Genomic DNA, 18950 nt, shown 5'->3' on the forward strand with positions numbered 1-18950 from the left:
TCGAACATCTGGTTACGCATGCGCATTTTGTCAATGACGCACATTACGTCAATAACAGGACAAATTAATACAAAGAGACATAAATAGACTACCTATACAAGTAGTTAAGTTTAAACATATTTGACAACATATTACCTACACAAAAACAAGTAAATCAAATGATGACCAAGGCCGCAGACCTCACGCTCGCTCGCTCAAACACTTTCTATCTCTCGCCCTCACGCTCTCTGCGCAATAACGGTTTAAAATGAACAACAATAAACACATTTTAAATGCTGATCAAGAGTTTTGTGCAAGCAATATAAGGTTGCGACTATTGTCCCAAATATAGCAGGCTTCATTCAGTGATTGAAACAAATATTAACATTAATTGAAGTTTCACAGTTGTAGTGTATCCAGTAGAAGTAGACGAATATCTTTCAAACTAACCTTTGTTGAGCTGAAATGAAGACAGATTCAGCAACTGCATGGCCTATTTCTAGCTTAAAAAGTTTTCAGAAACACATTTCAGTGAACTATTTTTGTAAAATACGAGATTGTATTCTCAACGAGCCGCAATGACACTGTTGAAATTCTCGAGTAGCCAGACCCACATCACGCGTTCATCCAATCAGCTGCTGGTCAGGGGCGTGGAGCATCAACCATGGCTGTATGACGTCGCGACACCACGCTTCAGTTATTTCGAACACGCTTCAGTTATTTCGGATCTGTACCGTCAGGCGCGCTAGCGCGCCCACTCGCAAAGCAGACAGCCAGACAACCTCTGCTACCGCGAATGTTTTTTTCCACATTTTTTTTAAAATTCAAATATTAATATTCACTTTCAAAATGTTAAACTATTTGAATATATATTCGAATTTAGAATATTCGTTGACAGCCCTAATGGAAACCTTTGCAGTCTTGGATGACGGTACTCAGCGGACCATGATCCTACCTACAGCTGTACAGCAGCTCCAATTAGCTGGCATGCGGGAGAGCCTTGCCCTCTGTACTGTACGGCCCGACATTACTCACCTTAGTGGATCCAGGGTTACCTTCGAGATTTCCCCCAAAGATAATCCAGGGAAGCGCTATCAGGTCCAAGGAGCCTTCACTGCTTCAGGTCTGGACTTGGTGGAGCAGAACTACCCAGTCCAGACGCTCCAGAGATGGCACGCTCATCTGCGAAAGATTCCGCTTCACCCCTTCCACAATGCACAACCTCTAGTACTAATAGGTTCAGATCATGTTCACCTCATCACTGCCATCGTGCCAGGGCACCGAGGTGAAAGGTGCGATCCAAACCAAACCTCGGTTCATCAGTGCCTCTTCCTTTCTGTAGTGAGTCCGGAGGATCTCCTTTACCGAAACGTTGAGAGACTGTGGCAGCTTGATGTCCTCCCTTATCGAAGCGAGAAGTCTTCTTGGGGACAAAACTCAGCGGGTCGATGTCAGGGGGGTTCAACGTTAAGCTAATCCCCTCCTGCGCAAGTCAGGTGCACCCAAGCTGAAAGGTTCCATCCAGTCGGTGTGATGGAAATTCCATGTATCGACACTCGGAGTAAGGGACACAGAGACAAAGTTCTCTCTGTACATTATAACCGTTTTATTAACTATTATGCACATATGAGAGACATGTCAACCACTTACACACACATAATCGTCTGAGGAGTCTCTAACTCAATATAGCTCATTCAACCATATATATCACATAGGAAAAAGGGGTGTGGTAAGATGCTGCCATCTGTTTCATTTCAATCAAACACATTCCCTTTGTTCTATCACACAAGTCAAATGCTATCTTCCCCCACCTTATCCTTCCTGCCATAATGTTTACTGTAGTGTTTACCCAAAGCGGCCAACTGACCTTACTCCCCCCAAGGACCACATTCCTGAGGAACAAAAGACTGACACCCTTCTTCTAGGCAGGAGGACATGGCCCAAATACCTGTTAATCCTCTGATATTATACAGACATGTGTGTCACAATCAAAGTAAAGATCTACATACCAGCCAATGGAAAGACAGACATTTCTCAAAACCCCCTTAGCTCAAAATTTCCATAACATCGGTCACAGCTATCTTGAGGAGCACAGAGAAAAGACTTGAGAAAGCGTCTGTCTATTCAGCAGAGATTGCCAAACTTGCCGAAGCAGGATACGTCACCAAGCTACGACCTGAGGAGGCAGATCATTTAGAAGGGTCTTGGTACCTTCCTCATCACTTGGTACACCACAACAGCAAACCAAGATTGGCTTTCAACTGCTCATTCCAACACCAGCGAATGTCGCTAAATGAGCAACTGCTGCCGTGGCCCACCTTAGGACCATCCCTGTTAGGAGTCCTCCTGCGATTCCGACAGCACCAGGTCGCTATCAGTGGGGATATCCAGGGAATGTTTCACCAGAGCCATCTGCGGCCTGAGGACAAACCCCTTCTCAGATTCATCTGGAGAGACCTGCGCAGCGAGGACCCACCTGATGTGTACAAATGGCAAGTGCTGCCATTTAGTACAACATGTAGTCCGTGCTGTGCCATTTTCGCTTTGCAGATGCATGTTCGTCATTACCAGGACAGTCATCCTGACATTCCACCATCAGTGGAACAAGGTTTCTACGTGGACAACTGCCTCGAGAGCCTTCCCAATGTACCGGCCGCCAAGGATCGAGTAGACCAACTACGTAGCCTAGTGGCGGAGGGAGGTTTTGAGCTCAGGCAGTGGGCCATTAACCGACCAGCAGTAGTAGCTCATCTGCCTACTGAGGCAAGGTCAGTCGCTACAGACCAATGGCTAGTTCAGAACAGAACCAACCCATTAGAACCCGCTCTAGGCCTCAGGTGGAACTGCGCAGAAGACACTCTTGGTTACCATCACCGGTCCATGGGGCACTCAGCACTGACAATGAGAAAGGCCTACCAGGTTTTAGGCAGTCAGTATGATCCTCTGGGGTTTATAGTGCCATTTACTACACGAGCTAAGGTGCTCATTCAACAGCTGTGGTCTAAGAGAAGAGACTGGGATGATCCTGACTTGACTCTGGATCTCCGAAATTGCCTGGGAGCCCGAGCTAGAGCACCTCAGCGCAATATCCATACCGTGCTGCTACTTACCTGCTCCAGATGATGGTGACAAGACCAGTCGCACGCCTGATCCAGCTCCCCGCTCGCAAGGAGGACACCCAGGACATTTGATCAATTCCCTTGATTGCACATTTGCTACTCAAATGTGGGGGCGACTGTTGTGAATTCCTCTCACTACAGATTCTACCGTGTGTATAGTTACGGCTAGGTTAGTAACTCGCCATGAGCGCCTCGTGCTTCTCCCATTATGGCAGTTGCTTGTTCAGAAGTCAGAGACGATGTAAGTTGGTATTCTTTGTTTTGTTATTGTGGCAGCGGGTTAAGCTATCCCTGAGTTGTTTCAGCCTGAAATGAGTACCGAATTTTAACGGTTTACGCTTTCATGTGAAGCTGCTATATTATCTGTGTTTGCTAGCTTGTTAATTTATGTGCTAACTTGCTTTCTTTTAGTGTGTGATACGTTGCTGGGGGACTAAATTAATCTTATTCTTACTTCTACAGTGTGATAGGAATTGTACATGTTAGTTCAACATTTGCTACTAAGTGATTAATAACCCACTGTTATGTCAGATTATAGTAGTTATAACAGCCGTTACATTAACATACCTTTTTTGGGTTTATTTCAGAAACTTCATTCCTTCAAACATGCAACAATGTACAGCTTGTGACTGCCTGTAATGCATTACAGAGTAAAAGGTTGAACTCTGTCTGGTGCATTACAGGGTTAAAATCCCAACACAGCACTAAAACAATCTTATTACATGTTTTAAGCCAAAGTCATAAGAAAATCTCCAACATACTTATAGATAGCGCAGTTTGGCCAGCAGTCATTCTTGTTATTTTTCTGTGTTTCAAAGTTGTTCTCCTGAGCGATTGTTTGAAATCTAGCCATGTGATTGATGCAAAATCCAAATAAGGAATTGAAACCAAACAGACGTTAATAACGGTGTTAAGTGAAACTGAACGCCGTAAGTTACAACGCTTATTGACATCAACAACGGCATCGCAAATGCCCAGTAGAACAGGGGAATCTGCGTTTTGGCCGCAGATTCCCCTGTTGGCCCATATTGATAGGATAGCATCTTGCAGTTGATGGAGATTTGTGGGATGCACATCCAGGGCACTAAGCTCCCGTTCCACCACATCCCAAAGATGCTCTATTGGGTTGAGATCTGGTGTCTGTGGGGGCCATATCAGTACAGTGAACTCATTGTCATGTTCAAGAAACCAATTTGAAATGATTCGAGCTTTGTGACATGGTGCATTATCCTGCTGGAAGTAGCCATCAGAGGATGGGCACATGGTGGTCATAAAGGGATGGACATGGTCAGAAACAATGCTCAGGTAGGCCGTGGCATTTAAACCATGCCCAATTGGGACTAAGGGGCCTAAAGTGTGCCAAGAAAACATCCCCCTGCACAGTGGTAACAAGGCATGATGGATCCATGGTTTCATTCTGTTTACGCCACATTCTGACTCTATCATCTGAATGTCTGAACAGAAATCCAGACTCATCAGACCAAGCAACATTCTTCCAGTCTTCAACTGTCCAATTTTGGTGAGCTCGTGCAAATTGTAGCCTTTTTTCCTATTTGTAGTGGAGATGAGTGGTACCCGGTGGGGTCTTCTGCTGTTGTAGCCCATTCGCCTCAAGGTTGTGCGTGTTGTGGCTTCACAAATGCTTTGCTGCATACCTCTGTTGTAACGAGTGGTTATTTCAGTCAAAGTTGCTCTTCTATCAGCTTGAATCAGTCGGCCCATTCTCCTCTGACCTCTAGCATCAACACAGATTGTGAAATACTCAGACCGGCCCGTCTGGAACCAACAACCATGCCACACTCAAAATTGCTTAAATCACCTTTCTTTCCCATTCTGACATTCAGTTTGGAGTTCAGGTGATTGTCTTGACCAGGACCACACCCCTAAATGCATTGAAGCAACTGCCATGTGATTGGTTGATTAGATAATTGCATTAATGAAAAATTTAATAGGTGTTCCTAATAATCCTTTAGGTGAGTATATATGCACTTCAATAAAAATGTAGGGAGAAAAGACATACCTCATTTGTGTCTGCATCTGTTGGGGTTGAAACTGTTGCTAATCTGTGAAAGATATGTCCTGTGAAAGATATGTTCTATGTTTAGGCTTCAACATGTGTTCAACAATGTGTATAACATCTTCTCAATTTCACATCTAACCCACCAACCCTGGGCCATATCTACTGCCACTACTGGACATCCATTCATATCCACAATAAATAAAACCTAATCTTGCAATCGTGCAGCAGTGTAATGACTTTTCCGAGGCACCAATATGAGGCTCCAGGTATGACAAAGTTTTACGCAGGTTGAAGGGCAATTCCAGACAATTCAGAACATCTCATTACCTCAAAACTTTCTATAATTATGTTGATTTTAAATAAATACCTTATGACAGGAAGAGGCTTCAAGAGTGGGTGGAAAAATGTGATAGGTTCCAAGTGACTTCTTTGTTCGTGGAAGAGCCTGTACTAGGCTTGTGAGGATAACTTCCAGAGGCACATTCACCTCAGATCCAGGAGACATCAACTGTTATCTGGTAATAGTGTGCCCGGGGCCATCCTGCAAAACAGTATGACCAAATTGTCTATAAATTACATACAAGCTTGCAGTATCATTGGCCAAGCTATGCACAAGGAGGAATATACAAATTCAACAAGTAATGGAAATGTCTGGTCTTGATGGTAACATATCAATATTAGAGGCTTTATGGTTTTTGTCTATCCTGAAATTGCTTATTGAAATGGTAACTGTAGCACAATTATATCATACAACTTTGCCTTATGTCATATATTTCTATACATCTTATCCCAAGCTTAAATCAACCATGTATTGCAAAAATAAATTTCTACAAAAGTTTGAGGATTTGTATGAGCTGAACATTTACTGAACATTTGGCTGTATAATTTTAACAAAAATAAGGTGAGTAATGACTACAATAAAAAGCATGCAAGGTTTATTTTATTTTACTTGGACCCATGAAATTAAATAGCAATTCTATTAACAGCTGCACAATATACACAAATTGCAGTAAGCTAGCTAGCATGTAAACAAATGAGGCGATGTGTATGTTGTGTATTATAACAAAGCATTCGGAAGTATTACTTCTGAATGCTATTACTTAAATCTGTCTTGTCTCCATGCTATATGCTATTACGTGCTATTACGTATTACTTATTACTAAATCTGTCGTCTCCATGGGTTGAACTGGGTAACTGATGTAATTGCATTTACCTTCAGTCCTCTTCTAAGTGAACGTGGGTCACGATCCTCTGCAATAAAATTTTTATGGCATACTCATATGTCTCGTTTGCAATGTTCCTCCATTGATTCTCCCTCTCGGGATTAAGATATGGCAACAAGTGAAACCCCAAGTCTCCTCTCCCATATCTCTTGTACCCTTCTTTGCAAAGAAAACATGAATGCGGCATTTTCCAAAAAGATAAATGTAGTCCGACAAAAACAGGTCAGCTAGCAAAATTAAGTCACTTCAAGTGGCTTGTTGAGGTTAAAGCTCATGCCAACCCTGATGACATCATTGCCAAAGAACAGCAGCTGTGTGTGGTAGCTATAGGAAATAGTACGGTAGTGCAAGTTTGAATTCACCCAATACTGCTGTATGTTTCGTCAGAATAGAGTTTAAAATATCTATGCTATTGCGATGGATTACCAAAAGTATTTTGGAGTAGTTTTCTGCTTGCAATGTAGATTTGATATAGTGGTATGCACTGTTTCCATTCATGAATTGGGACAACACTAATAATGCTAATTATGGACTGGGACAGAGCTGAATAATGGACGTTTAACCAAATGTGATTTTTGGACAAACTATCCCTTTAACTGACCAATTGTGGTCTTTGACATACAAAAGCTTCTCTTTTGTAAAATAAACTTTACTGCAGAGATGGGGACAAGTCACACATGGTCAAGTCCAAGCAAGTCTCAAGTCTAAACCATCAAGTCTCGAGTCAAGTCTCAAGTCACAGTTCAGATAAATCAAGCAAGTCAAGTCAAGGGTTCACCCTAACCAAGTCAAGTCGAGTCCTTATAAGTTTCAAGTCAAGTCAAGTCACAGTACTAAAGAGATGAAGACACACACACACTGTCCTCGGTTTCTGACGTGCGCTCGGTGCGAAGCTCGATTTCAAAATCAAATATTTTTCTCCTCCGCCATGCAATTTTTTGGGGGGACGAAGCGGAGGGATTTTAAATCAGCCTGAAGGGGTTGTATTCGCTATAACAACCGCCTCGCTATACCTTATCCCGCTTATGACATGGCTACCTACCAAAAAAATCAATAATTTGACACAAAATATTGATTTCAAAAGGAATTGATTGATTTAAAAACGATTGTATTGCTTCCTCTAAAGAAAATAGTCTGTTCCGTCTCTGGTTATAATCCTGCTGCGTCCATAGCAAGACGCTGTTTTTCATGGCAACGGTCTGTTATCAAGAAATAACACGCATTCTGCACTGGAATTCAGCCAATCCATGTAAAAATGGCTAATAATAACAACCTTATAAACTAATTATTGTGACTGAAAAACTGCCTAATATGTAATTACGCTGTAATTATTCTTGTCTGTAGGAGTAAAAAAAAAAAACTTTTCGAAATGTTTAGGTGCTAGTAATCACATCGGCGCCTCGTGTTAGTCTTTCATGTAGTAAAGTTAACTGTTATGGTGTAAGCACAATGCTTTTTAGTTTCCACACGCAGTCCACAAACACTTGAAAATGCGCACATTTAATACAGACATTATGGCCTACGTGTAATAATATACATGCCCGCTCATTTTAAGATGCCCATCAACATTAAAATTCAGGCTATGCCACTGTTATAGTCAAATTCCCTTACATCTATTTACTCGACTAACCTTACTGTCTGCCATGTTTGGCGCGGTTTGGGCACATACGCTGATTAGTGCTGCTGATGTCACAACATATAAAATAATTTTATTGCTGTTTGTTTTTTATAAGTTCAAGTCATTGTCGAGTCTTCCACTTCAAGTCAAGTCAAGTCTCAAGTAACTTGTTCTCAAGTCAAAGTCAAGTCATTTTCATACTTTAATCAAGCAAGTCACAAGTCCTGAAAATTGTGACTGGAGTCAGACTTGAGTCAAGTCATGTGACTCGAGTCCCCCACCTCTGATTTAATGTAACACTAGCTTCATCACTGCTTACAAAGCTTGTTTTGTACAATATTACCAAATGTCCTTTAACTCATTCACACAAAACTAAAAGAAAAAAATCAGAAGAGGCAACAAAAAGAGGCGCCAAATGTGGCTGCTGAGCTAATTCAGCTTGCATTTTTGTATTCGAAATTGTTTAAAATACTGCCTCGAAATTGTTTATTCTGCCTTTGATTTCGAGAGGGGCTGTATAAAACCAGTAACGTTATGTCGACTAATTAGGTTGATTAGGCCTAACTACTAACATTAGCTAAAGTTAGCTAAAACACTCAACATTAGCGGAGTTCAAACAACCATTTTTGCAAATTCCCCAGTGTCTTAGCTCACAATACTTCGACAGTAATGATGGTTTAATACAATAATTTTACATAATAGAGAGTGTTAAGAATTTTACGTGTACCAGAATTTCTGAAGAAGGACGAGGATCCGGTCCAAATGGAAATTTAGCACAAAGATTTATTAATATGAATTGATAAGTCAAAATACATGAAATACACTGCAGCGGTCAAATATTTGGTCAACCCTCGAGCTTCCACAAAATATTCGCCCCGAATAAAGATCGAACATTGGTTTTAATACTCCCGCCACAGGGGCGGTCACTTTTCACTCTCGTGAGTAAAACCCATCCTTGTTGGCTCTTCGTTGGCATGGTGACATGTTGGACGAATCTCTTGGTTTTCGCCATCCAATGAGGAAGGACGTGCTCTCACTCTCGGTCATTGATCAACAGGTTATTTGCATACAGGTGTGAAAACTTAACCAGGTTACAGTAATTTACATTCTATTGTCCTAACCTAGACTAGAACATCAGGGGGCTGGAGACAGAAGGTCTCTTTGTGCTGTATAGGAGGCAGTTTCATTTGTATGTTAATTGTGGGGTTTTAATCCTGTCTCTCTATCTGAGCCAGGTGTAAAGTCTGAGTGACTGTGGCTGAGTGTAATGTAAACTTTTTATGGTTATTGTATTCAATCATATTTCCCTAACCTGGCTGCAGCATACAATTTAATAAAACAAAAACATAAGAATACATGGTTATTAAATCAGCATTATTTAAACTACATTTATCTCAACAAGAGACAGGTATGCTACTCACCAATGTTGAAAACGTGCTGCTACTGCGGACTGCTGCTGTCGGCACTGATCCGTAGAAATTCAAAAAAAGCGCGCAGTGTGACGGTTACAGTATGTTGCAATACACATACGTATAAACTAAACTCTTAATTTTGAAAAGCCTGGCCAGCGTCTGTCTTTGTCAAAAAATGTTCTGCTTATAAACTATGGAGCAACTATGGAGCGTCAACAACAACAACAACAGATTAATAATTCCCAAAATAATTACAGGGGGCTGATCTTGGATCTTCTCACATGTTTTTAAGAAACACTGTAAAATTTAAAGCAAAATGTGCCCTGAAAAATAATAACTCATTTTTGTTTAAAAATATACTTTATTAATATAGTTTTTTCCATAAATTATTTTATTCAGTATATAAAATTTTTTAAATATTTTTTGTATTCTTATCTTAGTAAGGTAATACAATTATTACTGTGAAAATATATAGGCTATCCAGTGGCTTAAGGATATGCTGTTGTAGACAATTGTCAGATTCAACCTGCCTGGCCATTCCATTCCACTTCTGCCCCACAGAACTGCAGCTGCTTACTTGTGTTGTGTGTTTTTTCCCCCGCAATGTGTGATAGATGTATCAAAGGTAAGAGAGCACTAAAATTCTCAAACCATTCACCAGCAATCTGTCTACAGTTTGATCCGGTCTGTGCCCACCTCTCCTTACAAGCCTGTCCAACAACAAGCCGCCTCCCGAACATGCCACAGCATACAAGATAATGCTGATGACAATGCTGTCATGTTGTTTTGCAAGTTCGACTGTAATATTGACTGTATGAATACCGAGCAATCCAGTCTCACACCAGTGGCAGTCGGTCCAAAAAAGATTGAGGCGCATTTCACCTTGTTACAGCACACCTGACTTCTGCTGCTTTTATGTCTACAGTCACAGAGTTATTAAGAAGGAAAATATAGCCTGTAGATTTTAATCAGGGTTTATACACTGTTTTATTCTGACCTGAGAATGTGTCACATGTCAATGTATCATCATGTCTGTATTTACGTTAATTATGATTATAAAAGATAGTCCACCAATGTTTAACTGGGATTTTGATGTTTTTAAAATGAAAACAATAAATGCAACAGAGTTTAGCAGAAAAAAAAATAAAAACATAAAAAAATCAACACTGCATTAGAAAGCTGTCTAACCTTTGGCCAGTATAGCACTACTTGAATACCCTTTGTGCTCTAAAAAAAGAGGAAAATGTTTCCCCAATACGTACATGCATCAAATTTGGTTTGCTAAATCCTGGGGCCAAGAGTGTGTACCCAAAATGTGGGGTCCGAACTGAACATTTGTGCAAATTTGGAGTGAGCATAACTGTAGAAAATACTACAATTAAAATTATAAAGCAACATGGGCCCCAAATATTATCACCAAGTTCCACCCCATGCCGACTATACCCAATTAGATCCCTTGTGGGGCCCATGGAGTAGGCCCACATGGGCTTTTCATGTGGGGCTTATGTTAGGTAACCCACATGAAGCCCACATAAATCGCCTACTTCCATCCCATGCCCACTTTGCTCACTCATTTCCCATTTGGGGCCCAGACAATTTGCCCAGTTCCAGCCCATTCCCACTTGGTACCCATGCAGCCCCTTTGTAACCCATATGGGGCCCACATTTACATGTTGGCTGGGCTCCGCCGTCCTCCCCGGCTCCCGAACCTCCGCCGGCCATCCCGGCTCCTGAGACCCCACCGGCCATCCAGGCTCCTGATTCCCGGCTCCTGACTCCTAACCCTCAGCCGACTCTCCCTGGTCCCGACCCGCCTCCGACTCTCCCTGGTCCCGACCCGCCTCCGACTCTCCCTTGTCCCGACCCGCCTCCGGCTCTCCCTGGTCCCGACCCGCCTCCGGCTCTCCCGGCTCCCGCCTCCGGCTCTCCCCGGTCCCGACCCGCCTCCGGCTCTCCCCGGTCCCGACCCGCCTCCGGCTCTCCCCGGTCTCGACCCGCCCCTGACTCTCCCCGGTCCCGACCCGCCTCCGGCTCTCCCGGCTCCCGACCCGCCTCCGGCTCTCCCTGGTCCCGACCCGCCTCCGGCTCTCCCTGGTCCCGACCCGCCTCCGGCTCTCCCGGCTCCCGACCCGCCTCCGGCTCTCCCTGGTCCCGACCCGCCTCCGGCTCTCCCTGGCTCCCGACCCGCCGCCGGCTCTCCCTGGCTCCCGACCCGCCGCCGGTCCCTGGTCCCCATCCTGGGACCGAGCCTCCGCCTTGGTGCCCTGCCCGTCCCCCCCTTTTGATGTTTGGGCGCGTCCGGGTGTCCGCGCCTTTGGGGGGGGGTACTGTAACGGCCCCTTCCTGAAGGGACCATTCCACTTCATGTTTTCTGTGTGTCCTTGTCTTGTCCTTGTATGGTCTTTCCTGTTCTTGTTTCAGTTAATCAGTATATTCAGTTCACCTGTGTTTTAGCCTCCACCTGTTTCTGTTCTCCTCGTTTATCAGTGTATTTAGTTCAGCCCTTTTCTCCCTGTCATTGTTGGTCATTGTGCGTGTATGCCCGTCATGTTTTGTGTGTGCCTGTGCCTTAGAACCACTGACCCATTGACCCCTGGACTATTTTGAAGTGCTCGGCACTCTGTTTTGGTTTGTTTTATTTTTGTTTAAATAAAACAGGGGAAACCCTTAAACTTCTGCGCCTGCCTCCGTCTCCAACTCAACAAACGTGACAGTCATAGGCAAAAAAAAAAGTATGTGCTAGAAATTCAATGGCTTTTAAAATTCAATGTCTGATTTAGATGCAAAATAAAATTCTGTGTTAAAAATTCTATCTAAAAAAATTCAATGCTAAAAATTAGAATTCAAAATCCGATGGCACAGATTTACTTCCATAGTAGGCTGCTAGTGTGTACATAGAAATTCTCCGCATGTACATTAAAAACCTGTACATTGTGTCCCAGGGCAACTACAGCTTAAAACCCGCCAGTTTAAAAAAATACCAGCCCAAAATACATACTGTTATTAAAACTGTTATACAATAAAACACACAGAATTTATTATCTTATTAAACAACCAGACTAACAAATCGCAGAGCACCATGCTCGCTGCATTTTTCCAGTGCATCTTTTTAAAAATATGAATAATAATTTTAATAAAGCAAGGTCTACATCGGAAACCTCAGAAGGGGAAACATTTTTTTTATTGTTCTTGTGCTACTATTGTCAGAACTACAGTTCTTCTCTAATAGGCCAATTCTGAAAGAATTGCATTACACTTTACTTTTTGTATTAGTGCTTAAAAAATGTGTGCTTTTTTTACAATTAATTAAAAAATGTATATTATAATTATTATTTAACTTATAGACCACTGGGTGAATCAAGATGAATTCACGTTTTTTTCCTTTTAATTTTAAATAAAATAACAACTGAATGATACACTGAATCGACACTAGACATTACATCATCTACCCTACATGTTATTAGGCTTAAGAAATGATCAAACATGACATCAGAATTGTACAGCGAAATAAAAGTGTGCTATAATAGCATAAACACGCTTTCCTTTTAATATGGAGTTAACGTAACTGGAGAATCTCTGCAGAACTGATGAAAACGTTTCTATTATAGAACAATTATAGAACTATGAAATTATATAACCAACTTTGTACAGTCACAACCAGATAGATTAATAGATCGTTGAGTCAAATCTCTCCAGCAACTGCCTGGGAGGTTTGAACGTTGCCGGGGTAAAGCCATTTCAGGCCAGTGTGTACATCCATGATGCTGAAGAGTAACGGTAGTCCCATACGATTCCTAGTGTCATGTTTTAAAAGCGAGACAAAGGAAAATGCTCGCTCAGCATGGGCTTTGGAAACAGGCAGAACAAGAAGTCTTATGGCACCTTGTGCCAATTCCTGGAAACACTTGTAAACGCTTTGACTTCGAGCCAAAACGTATCAATGTCCTGATCATCAGAGAAGCTTGCGGTTGTCACATTCCTCCACTGCGATTCTAATGTACCAATGGGGCACGAGAAAAGATCAGCTGGCAAGTCCTTTACTCCAGGCTTATTTACAGTGGACATAGCAGATGAGCTCCAGTTTGCGCAGGAATTCCATTGAAGCAGGTAAACACAATTGGTACTGCTTTACAAGTTCTTTCAGAAAATCCATACAATGCGAAGCTATTCTCTCCATGTCTGGGGCTAACCTACTTTCCTCCAGTTTGTCCATAAATGTGGTACCCAGGTCCGCATCTAGAGGGGATAGGAATATGCCAGACTGTGTGAGGTCAAGTTCACGGAGCTGCTTGTGATTACACAAGACGCACGGTTTGAGAATGCGTCTAACAGTTGTCATGTACAGCCTTTCCAAGTCTCTAAACACACCAAGAGTGTTTCCTGTTTCTAATTGAAAGCATTTATTTACAGCTTTGATTTCAATCAGAACACGTTGAAGAAAGTACATGTAAAGATTACTTTTGTCATTGTACATTTCCTTTAAAAGCCGAGCAATAACAGTGTTTTGTTCTTGAAGCCATGTTAAAGTGCAATGTGAGGGCATCTTTTTGATCCATAATGCGGTTAATGCAGTCAGCCATCACAAGCCAACGGGTACAGCTTGGACTTATTAATTTCAAGGGGCAGCCCCTGTTATTAATAGTCTCGTATATGTTCTTGTATTCATACTGACGCTTTGTTGAATGAGCGAACCAGTTGTAGGTTTCTCTAACCATGTATTCTATGTTGCTCGGAGGAACCTGCATTGCTTTATTTGCAACAATGTCAAGTGAATGGCAAACACAGCGAATAAGCTGCAGGTTTGGCTGTATTTGTTTGAGTAGGGTGAACACCGAGTGGTTTTGTCCAACCATTACGCTGGCACCATCTGTGGCAATGCCCGTCATGTTTTTAATCTGCAGGCCGTTCTTTAATAGAAAAGCAACAACAGTGTCTGATATGGCTTTAGCATCAGCATCTGTCAGCTCCACAAGTCCAAGATATGTACTGACAAACTTGCTGTGTTTTTTTGTGCTAGCATGCTCTTTCAAATCGTTTAACTGTGCTCTGAGTTCTGATTGACAGTATTTACAAAATGCATTTGACTCATCGCCTACCACGGGTGCAATCCATGTTTTCAGAGATGGGTCGCTCTCCCATTCCTTTCTGTAGGACTTTTTATATTTACCCCACTTTGGCAAGATAAATGATGATGATAAATGCAGTTTTGACGATATAACGATTCAAATAGAACGATTAGCCTACAACAACCCGCCAATCAAGCTTGAAGTCCGATTGGACAGGATTCCCCTGAACCTTATTGGCTAACCTGAAACATACCTAATTTAAACGTCATCCTACATTATATAATTTATTTTATAGTTCGTTTTCATGAAAAATATTTTAAAAATACTGTTTATAGTTAAAAATTAAAACACGCCTGTTGCATCAAAAACCAGCCCAATTTTTAAAGACCTGTCCATTGCATTTTTTTCCGGTCGGACGTGACCAAAAGGAGTCCAATTGTACTGGAACCCTCACCATCTGGCAACACTGGGTGTGGGCTAAACCCTGAATGTTTTGTGATCCTACCCAGAACCGTTGAAAAAGAGAGTTGCGACACTCCCATAGACCGCCATAGGAACTTTGGAATGCGGAAGTAACAAGTGTCGTGGAGCAGCCAATAGTTCCAAATACTGATAGTTCCAGCACTGAAGACCATTAATATTAGGAGCTTCCAAAGTACGCTCGCTGGTAAGTTGATGAAATTATTGTAATTTTGACTATTAAACACATTTTCCAACCTCTCATGAATCTAGTCAGTAGTTTTGTTTTATGTTGCCAGTTTTAGTTAATGTTTATTTATGTGAATTGTTTTTTTAACATATAACAATAGGATATTGGTAATTATGACCATAGAAGCACGAGAAAAATATATACAGTACATACTGTAAATGCATTATACCTTTTGGAGCAGTCCCCCTTCCCTACAAAATTAAACACAAAAAATAATTTATTCAATTCAAAGGGCTTTAATGGCAATAAAAGTTTCAAGAATAATGTTTTCAAAAGGATCAAATTATGATTTGTCAATATAAACACAATATACAGTAATATGAACATTAACAAAACACTAGTACAACTGGGTGAGGAACAGCCAAACCTGGCTAACAACATTGGATAAGACCATTAACTGTCAAAAGTTATACTGAGCACTACAAAAAAGGCATACAGCCGTTTTTAGATGTGCTGTCCAAGCTCTTTTAAAGAAGCACAAATAAACTGACAATGTTGAGGACTGTAGTGATCATCCAAAGAAAAACTTGCTGCAGCAGATGAAAGACACATTATGCCACAAACAGCATCATCCCTTGTTTTCGGAAGATGTTTAGCAGTGCCATCAGGTCAGAGCTGCAGAAAACAGTTGAACCCTGGTACACCCATCTATTGTCTGGAGAAGTCTGGTCAGAAGTGGCTGTCATTGAAGATTTGGGGCAAAAAGATGTACCTCCGACAGAAAATAGGCCAAGAGACCTGGATATGCAGGAAAATGACAGCAGGTGCTCTGGACTTTATGTATGTAAATGTATATGTGTGTGTGTATATATATATATATACACAATTTATATATTATGGGTTAGGGTTAGTTGTGTACATATTTATACTTAAGAGTAGGTCTATACTAGTCTGTACAATGTGTACATCATATCGTATGGATGTATTATTAATTTTGTGTGTGTGTGAGTGTGTGTTTTCTGATGCATGGTTTAGTCTATGATTAAGGAAGGATGAATGGGTACATTGGCCATACTGAAATCAATCCCATTAACAGTTATGGGTCGTATTAAGGAACATAGTTAATTCACTCAGTAATTATATCTCCGGTTTCATTTCATGAAGTTAATATTTACCAAACATTGCTGCAAATATAGTCGTTGCTGTAAATGTATTCTACGTTATGGGAGTCCATTTCCCTCCAAAATTAAACACAAAAACGTATTAATGCTGTTTCCGGCACTCTCCCCCCCAAAAAAGTATATTGTATGCATTAAATGTTAGCGTAAACATAATAATCAATGTACATTATGCGTCAATATTTACCTATAATTGCTGCAAATATAGCTGCTGCTGTCTGTCCCGCTTAAACTCATTCAAACTGGTTGACAGCGCAGCTCTGTTTGGAACTATTGAGAGCTACATAAACCACGTGACTGCGTGGCGGCGAGATCATAGTGTGTCGCAACCATAGACATCATATATAAAGGCTAAATACTTTGTCCGCGCTGTTGGGCAATGGAGGTCGACGTCCGCACATGGCGGCCATCTTGCCACAGGCCGCTCGCTCATTCACTCGTAACATTGTGTTTTATGGTGCATGTACTTTTTAAATAACCATAATTTTCAAATTTTTCTACCGATTTTCAAACGGTTTGGTTTGTTATAAACGTCAGAGATGAAGTTATGACACTGCATACATATGAACCATTAAAACCATGGACATCCATATGAAAATATCCTTGAACAGAACCAGATAGGTGTAATGAATATACAAACACAAGGTATTTATGTTAAATCAATAAATAGGCTACAGAAAGGCAACAAGACATATACACTTTTGTACTATTATAATAAAATCACCATTATAAAATAATTTTAATTACTACATGTTTTTTCTTTCTGCCGGATAACAAGCATCTCTGAACTGACCACATTTCAGCCCTCTAGGTCACTCGATATGACTTTAGAAACACAACTGAGCCCTAGCACCAGGTCTTGTGAAGCTGTGTGCAAAAGCAGATCAATATAGAATAAAATTGAATACTTTAGACCATTACGTGCCCAGGTATGGTCATGCATATAGTAAAATGCCCTATGGAAACTACCCATAGGACTTTGTCAGACAAAATGCTGACAATAAAATGCTTACTGTGTGGCAACCTCTTCATGTAGAAGCATAATGAAATGAAATCAAATGAAAGGTAACACTTGTTACTTGTAGACTATTTGGATTGTATGTCAGGGGTTCTGATATAGAATGACTACAAAAAATATGGAATCATTACACAAGTCTCTATTTTTAAACTATTATAAAAAAAGTGACATTTATTTGCACACAAAAAAAAATAGGTACATGATTCCCCTTTACAAATATCCAAAAAAGAAATGCTGTAGAGAGAACTACACTACTGTTGAAGTAAAAGAGGACAGTACCTTGAAAACACATACCTTGGGCTAATGCCCTTTGAAAAGGACAGTTTTATTAGGTTTCTGTTGCATGTTGTTGCTCTGTAAGCTGAGGATTGTAATTCTGACGATGTGGTGCAGCTTTAACTTAAAAAACAGGGACAGAATTATTTTTAACAGCCTATAGTGCTGGCTGTCTATCCCAACACAAACATCCTCTGAACCGATCCTTTTTCAGACAATGTAAACAACCTCAAGCAGTTTGATGGGCTGTGATTGTCTGGTACTGCCTGATGACTGCCGAATGACCCACTGTGCTGCCCTGACGACCCTCACGGTTCCCTCTGATGGAATCACCAGACCTCCATTGTTTTTAAAGTCAGCAGGTGGTATCTCTGGTCCTTGATGGCAGATGCAGCATCTGTCACCAGGCTGGCACGGCAGACATCACACGACAGCTTCTTCAGAGCCTGTCGCACAACAAATCCTGAAATTTGAGTTAGTAATATCATAACTTATAACAATAATCATTAATAAGCATGGGGAAATTAAGGGAACACTTCTCTTTTTGGACAATCGTGAGATTGTTTTTCCCCAGATTGTGACTACTGGCACTTTTGGTTATAGGGGAAAATCAACTTTCAGTTAGCCTTCACCTGAAATGTACATGACAGCGTTGTCCACAAGACCATCAAAGTGGACAGGGAAGGTAGCTGTGATCATGTACTAGGGCAGAAATGTCAGCAAACGGGGATGGAAGATCTTCTCCTCCTGCTGCAGAGGACACATCTACAGCTGACAAGCTTGTAGAGGTGTCGATGACAGCTGGTAGGGACTCTGTGTCATCCTGTGCCGTCACATGGCCCAGTGTGGGGTTGTTAAACCATGCAGAGGCAATCAGCTTTACAGCCTAAAGATGTACTTGAACTGGCTGGCATTAGGGTTGTTATTCCAGCCATCATTTAAAAAAATAAATAAATAAATGAATAAAAAAGATACAAGTATAGTACACAGATATTCAATACATGCTTTAAAATGTTTTTGCTTAAAACATTTTTACAAAAAAAGACTAATTAGAACTAGCCACCCCTGAAAGATCTTTCCACATAAAATAGGTTGAATGACATTATCATACAATTCAGACTGTATCAGTGATAAGTTCTGCAAACAAATAGTCAAACACAGGCATTTTTCTAAATACTCAAAATGGTTTGTGACACTTCCAGGTATTGTGTATGTCTTAGGGTTAGGGTGTATGTCTTCAGAAAACATGTTACCAAAAGTAAAAAAAAAACATATGGACCGACAAACTGAAAACAATACAAGCATTTGCTGACACTGTGTCCCTTAGTGTTGCAGCTGGTAAATATAAATTATGAACCCTACCAGATGCTCTGATGGAGTTGAAGAGAAGCT

This window comes from Esox lucius, chromosome 18, assembly GCF_011004845.1.
Source record: "Esox lucius isolate fEsoLuc1 chromosome 18, fEsoLuc1.pri, whole genome shotgun sequence".
Classification (NCBI taxonomy): Eukaryota; Metazoa; Chordata; class Actinopteri; order Esociformes; family Esocidae; genus Esox; species Esox lucius.